Raw genomic sequence first — 8,382 nt, forward strand, 5'->3', positions numbered from 1 at the left:
ATGGTTTTTCAGAGAGAGGGGAGTTTCTCTTTCTTATCCCTTCAGACTAAGTACACAAACCCTTCCCTCAAATCTCTGTATCCCAGTTGAGTCTAAGGTGTATCATTTAATAATAACACTATTCTAAATGACAGTAATTAATCACATAGAATAATATTTATGATAGTGATGATAGCTAACACTTACCAGGTGCTTACTGTGAGCCAGGTGATGTTCTATGATCCCGACAAGTACTAAATCATTCACTCCCTAATTTAGTCCCTGACTTGCTTCTGTGTGGCAGATGACATTGTGCCTTTATCTGTTGAAAGCATATTGAGCACATTGGAAGTCTTTGGATTCCAGGCTCAAGAGAATGAGGGAGGGTCAGGCAGAAAGGAATTCCCTCTTCTTGCTGTTTAAGGCTCACCTTCCAAGTCCTCTTTTCTTAACCAAGATCTTTCCCTTTCCGGGATTATGTACTGAAATATCTACTTTTTTTTTCACGGGAAGCCTCACCTCCTATTGAAAGGGTGTGATCCTACTCTACGTTCACAACTGGAAAAAAAAATGTGAAAACGTAGCTGTTCATTAGCAGTACACAAACCACAGCAGAGGTTGTTCCTTATATTTCTAAAAGTGTAGAATTATCTCTTTAAACTTGCAAATCACAATTTATCTAGATTTTTATTTTGCTGGTACATGGTCATTTCCTTCCAGTTTGTGGTTTCAGGTCTTTTATCAGCTCAAGGAAGTTTCCTACTATTATGTCTTTGATGATTGTGGTTCACTTGTCCAGACTCTCCTTCAGGAGAACCAATACCTATGTATTGGATTCCCATTGCCTTCTCTCCATAGCATTTATTTCTTCTCTGATAGTTTTCATCTCTTTGTTCTTCCCCTTGGCATTATGGGAGAATTTCTGATGTTGACGCTTTACAGAACTGATCTGGCTTTATGTGCTGTTGATTCTGCTCTTTATTCTTCTTAAATTCTGCCATGACATTGGTTGCTAACTCTGCCAGCTCCTTTTCCAGCTGAATTTGTTATCTTATTATCTTGTTTCATCTCTTGTTTTATAGAGCCCAGCTTTTCTTTACATCTTTTTGAGAGTGTAAAACAGATTTCAAGATTATTTTTGTTCTCTTAAGTAAATATCTTTTGAAATTGTTCTATTCTTTTACTTTTGGTGACTCCTGTACCTTTCATAGATTCTAGGCTGTTAGCGGTCTCTTTGTTGCTGTTTTCTATGTCTGTTTCTTATCTGCAAAGACGAGAGTCTTGTCTGTCCCAGTCTTACTGAAGTAAGAACAAGGCACAGTAGTTAGGTCAATAGGATTTTTTTTAAGTCAAGAAGGGTCTTTGACTACTGGTTAAGTAAAAAATATTTAAAGGGAGGACAAATAGGCTGTAATTCAATAAAGATAGAGTTGTCCTAGAAATTATTGCTTCATCCTGATGCAATTACGACAAAAAGAAATTGGAGAAAGTTGAGGTTCTGATCAGAGAGACATTAGAAATGTCCCTATTTGTTATAACATCATAAGAATATTCCTTGTCATTATGTTTGCCTTAAAGATGTAATTGGGGGCTTTTTTTTGGGGGGGTTACATTATATTCTGCTGATTTAGTTCATTTGAGCTCATCCATTTTCTGTTGGTTTTATTAGCCTAACTCAATTCTGAAGGTGCCTTGTTCTTACTTCAGTCTACAGATCTAGCCAGTGTGGAGATGGCAATGTAGCAAATGAGAAAGGTAAAAAAATGCATTTGGAACACTTAGATGAATCTGAAAAGCTGAACAGTTTTCAGGAAAGCTGAATGTTAGAGAAGAACAGAAGCTGGAAGGGAAAAAAGCCCTCAAAACTCTGTCCTGGCCAAAGGAGTCATGACCAGACATTACCCTTGGCTGAGGGCTTCCCTGATGGTGGCAATTGTACAGTGGTCTGGCATTGGCATTATAGATATCATTTATGATTCCAATCCTGCCTACTTCCAAGAAGCGTTTGGAGAAGATTACAATACATATCATATGTATAAGGAAATCATTAAAACACAGAAAAGGAGCCAAAATTGGTGTCTTTCCCTCAAATCTTGCTCCTCTCTAGTTTATTCTCTGCACAGTCGTTGAAGCAGTCTGTGGGAAAGTGACTAATAAAATGCAGTGAAACTGATGGTATGTGACTTCCAAGCTTAGGTCATAAAAGACATTGAAGCATCTGCCTTGATCTCTTGATTCACTTGCTCTGGGGGAAACAGGCCACCAGGTCATGAGGACACTCAAGCAGACCCATGGAGAGGCCCAGGTAGAGAGACACCAACTTCCCAGCACCAACCTCTGGTCAAGTAACCACGTGAGTGGGTGGATCCTACCACCCGGGTCAAGCCTCAGATGACGGCAGGCCCTGTCTATATCTGATGGCAACCTCATGAGAGACCCCAAGTTGCTCCAGAACCTCTGACCCTCAGAAATCATGAGAGATAATACATGCTTATTATTGTTTCAAGCCATTACGTTTTGGAGTGATATGTTACAAAGCAGTAGATAACCAAATCATCACAGGCGACATTGTTACTAAACATTTGCCTGGCATAGCCCGAGGCTCTATCAATGTAACCTTTGATTTTCATTTCTACACTACTCACTGTTCAGCTGTTAAGCCAGAGCCACTTTTTTTAAAATTACTTTTTATTGGAGTATGGTTGTTTTACAATGTTGTGTTAGCCTCCACTGCACAACAAAATGAATAGCCATACATATACAGCTATCCCTTCTCTTTTGGACTTCCCTCCCATCTAGGTACCACAGTGCATTAGGCAGAGTTCCCTGTGCTATACAGCATGTTCCCATCAGTTGTCTATTTTATGTATAGTATCAATAACGTATATGTGTCAATCCCAGTCTCCCAATTCCTCCCACCCTACTCCTTTCCCCCTTGGTATCCATACGTCTGCTCTCTACATCTGTGTCTCTATTTCTACTTTGCAAATAAGATTATCTATACCATTTTTCTAGATTCCATGTATTTGCTTTTCTTTCTCTGACTTATTTCACTCTGTATGACACTTGATAGGTCCATCCACATCTCTACAAATGACCCAATTTCATTCCTTTTTATGGCTGGGTAATATTCCATTGTACATATGTACCACATCTTCTTTATCCTCTGTTGATGGACATTTAGGTTGCTTCCATGTCCTGGCTATCATAAATAGTGCTGCAATGAACATTGTGGTACATGTGTCTTTTTGAATTATGGTTTTCTCTGGGTATATGCCCAGTAGTGGGATTGTTGGGTCATATGGTAGTTCTATTTTTAGTTTTTATTTAAAATTTTTTTTAAAAATTTTATTTATTTATTATTTTTGGGGGGATACACCAAGTTCAATCATCTGTTTTTATTTTTAGTTTTTAAAGGAACCTCCATGCTGTTTTCCATAGTGGCTGTACCAATGTACATTCCCACCAACAGTGTATAAGGGTTCCCTTTTCTCCACACCCTCTCCAGCATTTATTGTTTGTAGATTTTCTGATGATGGCCATTCTGACTGGTGTGAGGTGATACCTCATTGTAGTTTTGATTTGTATATCTCTAATAATTAGTCATGTTGAGCATTTTTTCATGTGTTTGTTAGCCATCCGTATGTCTTCTATGGAGAAATGTCTCGTTAGGTCTTCCACCCATTTTTTGATTGGGTTGTTTGCTTTTTTTGATATTGAGCTGTATGAGCTGCTTATATATTTTGGAAATTAATCTTTTGTCAGTTCAAAGCCACATATTTTAGGTTTTTGTTATAGCCACACCTAATCTCAATTTCTGTAAACAGATAAGATAATGTTAGATCCTGTAACAGATAACTCTTGAGCGCTCAGAAGATTAATATAATAAAAGTTAATTTTTTGTTTCATGTAAAGTCCAGAAGTCCAATTAGTGGGAATTGTTAGGGGTGTCAGTGGGAGTGGGGGTGGTCCTCTAGCCTGTAATCATTCAGAGATTCTGACTGCCATTGTCAACATATGGCTTCCAAGGCTGCTCTGGGTGATCACATCCAGCAACTCATGTGAAAATTTCTCTTCCTTCCTTTTCTTATGATAAAGCAAGGCTGCCTGGCTTCAGCCTGGAATTCCTGGGACCTTCAGGGAGCCTCTTCCTCAGATATATTCCTACGTAGTGTCAGCCTGCTCTGGTGCTGGGGAGTGCTTCACCAATTATCTCCTTCCTGCCCTGGGAGATGTCTGAGTAGTGTTCATTCATTCACCAAACATTACTGTGTTCCAGGCACTGTGCTAAGTACTGACTATTCAGAGACACATAGTATGAAATCTCTTTTTGAAATCACTTTTGATAAGTGCTGTGATAGAAGTTTACACAAATACAGAGGGATCACAAAGGAGGGAGCAACTCACTTTGTATTGGGAAGTTTGTGAAACTTCATGAAGAAGGAGACAATTGAGTTGCATCTTGAAGGATAAGAAGGAGCGCATTACAAAAAAAGGCAGGACAGGGCAGAGTCCTGAAATACCAGGGAATTCCTTCATCACTCAGTGCCAGGGTTGTCCACATTGGGGACCAGCCCATGGCTTTGTAAGGCTGGGACACATACAGGTGTGGGTGGATGTGGGCGGTGAGGCGAGGAAGGTGGTGCACCTACCAGTCAGAGGCTTGTAAGCAATAGAGATAATTTTGGCAACGTTAAAAAAGAAAAAAAAAAAAGAACTCTGGGGTAGTTTAGTGAACTGAAGGAAGGTTGATGAACCATGATCTCAAAAAAGAGGAACTCCACATCTTCCAGAAATCTAGGTAAGCAGGAGCTGATTGTGAGTCTCTTCAAGGGCTTCTGTCAAGATAAATGAATCCCAACCAAGCTTCAGTCTCTCAGTTACTTTACTCACGATTCCCATTCCAGGGAGTGAGTGTATGGTTGGCCCATTTGAGTTAAAACAAACAAGCACAACCAAACCTGACTGTGGACCAGGGGAAGTCAGGTAAACATTACTAAGAATCCCACCAAGACTATATCCAATTGAGGAAGAGTATTTCCCAACAGAAGATGTTATTATAGAAGAAGGGAGAACAGATTCTGGGCAAATAAAAATAGACCTCCTCTCTAGGTGGGTTATAGTCAGTTATAAAGGCTTTGTAAGTCATGTTAAGGAATTTAGAGTTTTTGGGTAAGCAACTGAATCATGGAGGGATTTTAAGCAGAGAAGTGACATGATGATCCCAGGCAGAATCTTGTGGCTAATTTTATTTTATCTATTTTTATCCGTAATGAATAACTTTAACTCTTTCTATAGTTCTCCATGACATGGAAGAGAACAAATCCTATTCTTTTGTCTCTTCCCAAAAGGCCAAAGAAATATATTTTGATTTTTCCTGAGATTTGTGTAAAGAAAGGGAGCGGACCACCCGACCAAACCTCAATTGATAAGGGGAGTGTTTGTGTTCTTTCTGAAGCAGATTCTCCTCCATTCCACCCAGTTGTGCACTGCAGCTGCTTGTACTGGCTTGTAAGAGCCATTTGCTAAATTCTTGGAATTTTGTGAGCCAGTTTTAAGTATACAGTTGTTATTAACAAACTATTAAACTTAAAAGTGAAACAAAGGTAATGCTCAGAAGTCATCACTTCTTAATTATTTTACTATTATCTATGCTCTTGAGGTTATTTCTATCTATTGTATGGTGGAAATACCTATAATGTCGTGCTACTGTACATCTCTTCTCATCTCTGTGTCTAGTGACATTATGTTGGTGGGTTGAAATTGGTGATGGTGGGAGAATTTACACCACGGAAATTGGCAAACACTACAAACCAGGGCCTCTTTACCCTGGAAAGAGCTGGTAGTTACATGTTTAACAGCTTACCACTGCCCCTCCCCCTCCCTGGTGCTCTTGTTTCTCAACCCCTTAATTTCAAAGGAAGAACACCAGAAACTTGGAAAGTCTCTTCATGGGTAGCATGGCTAACAGGTCAAAAGAAAAAACAAAGATGGTGAAAAGTCAAGTTAGTTTTATTGTTCTGTAACGGTCTAACATGTAACTATTAGCTCTGACATAAAGATGTGGAAGGTCGGAGAATTCAGGACACAATCCCAGTAATGGCTTTACCAGAGATTTTCCCCAAGAAGTTTGTTATGAATATGTTTCTTAGCTGCATCTTTACTGATTGTGTTTCATAGATGGAAAATTTGCAGAACAAGGCAATGATGCCACCTACTTTTCCCTCCAGGAGGCTTTATGAATTCTTCCAGAACATTCTTTGCTTGCTCTGGAGACCTTCCAGAAAGCGTGGAGCCAGAGGCTACAGTATATCCCACTGCTACCTCGTTTGCCACAGTGGAGTGCCACCTCTCTCCTGGTTTTGGGAACAGCAATGTCTAGGGCAGAGGAGATGACGTGTCTTTCGTAAAAATCTTTCCTCTTAGTTAACTGCTGAACTTAGAATTTTATTTCCTTTTTCTCCTTCTTCCCCCAATTACACATTTAGTTACAATACAATAATTACAAGAAGGGAAAGTCTCCCTGCCTATTTCACTATCACTTCTAGGCACACACTTACTTCGTTTAACAGATTGTAGTTACGCTTAGAGGAGTTTCCATCCAAGCAGGCAAATGTTTTTTCATCTACACTTTGCTACCTTGGGTTGTGTGATCATTTGCACACAATATGCATAGAGGGGCAACTCAGGGTTAGGGGAAGGAGAGAGGACGATGTGGGGGTGGGTGGGAGGTGCTGTGTGGGTAGTATGCTCACTCGCACCCGAGCATGCCCTAGGGACCCTCTTCAGGAACTCAGGAAGAGCAGCTGTCTGCACCAGTCTCACCCCGGGGCTTCCCCACGGCTTGGCCTGAAGAGCTGCTCTATGCAGCTCTTTCAGCAGCCGTGAACTCCCTTCCACCCTGAGTCAAAGACTGTCTCAGAGGCTGGTGCCTCTCTGTACACCAGCCCTAGTAAGCTGAGTCCCTGCAGCACCACTTTCAGCAATAAATTTCTTGCATGATTAGAGACATTCTTTTTTTGCACTGTGATTCTCGGGAATTCAAAACTGCAGAAGAATTGACCTCCCCTCACCACTCCTATTTTCTTCCTTCACTTTACTCACTGGCTCACTTTTAATCAGTCTCTTAGTTAACAATCTGTGCAGTATATGAAAAAGTGGTGACTGTTATTGCTTCAGTATACATCTTACAATAAGGACTTACAACAGATTTGGATAACACCTTCCTCCCTTTCCTTTTATTTCCAAATGAGTATTAAAAAAAAACCCACCTCTCTTATTTCTAGTATGCTCCTAGTGTTTCTTGCGTATCAATTCACTTGATCCATCTTATGGTGGAGGAGGAGCAGAACTTATTACCCGCAATTAACCTAAGAAAAATTGTCATATCGAGCAGGTAAATGACATCTTGGGGTTCCCAGAGTCAGAGACGTGCAGCCCACACTTCTGATTTGAATGTCAGTGTTCTTGGTGGGAAAATCGGATTCCCAGGTTGCACTGATCTTCAGGAATATTTGTCCAATTCTGTGTTGCATGCTTCACCTGGGTGCCAAGTAACAAAATCATGATGAAAAGCAGACAGGCCTTTCTATGATGCCCGAAATGCGAGGCCTGGGGATTACAGAGCCAAGCTTGAAACTTGCTAACTGAACTTTGAGTAACTCTCCTTCCTGGTCATAGATCTCCCCTGATGGAGGTGTTAAAACTGCTATTAGGCAATTAGCCCTTTTTCTTCTGGAGAGAGCTGCACTTTTGATGTCCTACTATCCAGTGCTTTTTTTCTTATTGGTAGATCTACATATCATAAAGATTTACCTTAACAAGGGAAGGACCAGGATTAGGATTTAAAGCCTGGCCTTAATGGAGTGCAGGGGTGATTATAATCTTGAGTCAGTCATAATTATTTGCCTCGGAACAGATACCGAGGCATCCAGCTGTATAGGGTAAGGTCTTCCACAGACACACCACTGCCTATGAATGGAACCTGGCAGAAGTGGAGTAGAAGCTTAAGGTGGGGCATGAAGGGACATTTTCTATAGGTAGAAAGTAATTGTCCATCTGTCCCCAGCCATTTCTCAAGGTCAAATAAGTTCTTACCAAACATATGGGGTCAAGGTTCTGTTTTGAAACTTCGCTGAGATAATGGATCTCTAGAGTGTCTATTCCACACTGAAAAACTCACCAGATAACAAGGCAGGTTGGGAGAGTCAGATAGAAGCTACCCACCTGTCCTTCTTCCCAGTCTCCCTGTTGCTGGAGGCACCACTCAGCAGGCTCTAGACCTGGAAGCTAACTCATTAAGCCTTCTGATACTCCTGGAGGTAGGTTGGTGGCAAATGCCATCTCTAGTTTGTAGACAGAAAACTAAGGTACAGAGAGGTTAAGAGATGACAATAACACAGC

This window comes from Hippopotamus amphibius, chromosome 1 (genome assembly GCF_030028045.1).
Source record: "Hippopotamus amphibius kiboko isolate mHipAmp2 chromosome 1, mHipAmp2.hap2, whole genome shotgun sequence".
Taxonomy (NCBI): domain Eukaryota; kingdom Metazoa; phylum Chordata; class Mammalia; order Artiodactyla; family Hippopotamidae; genus Hippopotamus; species Hippopotamus amphibius.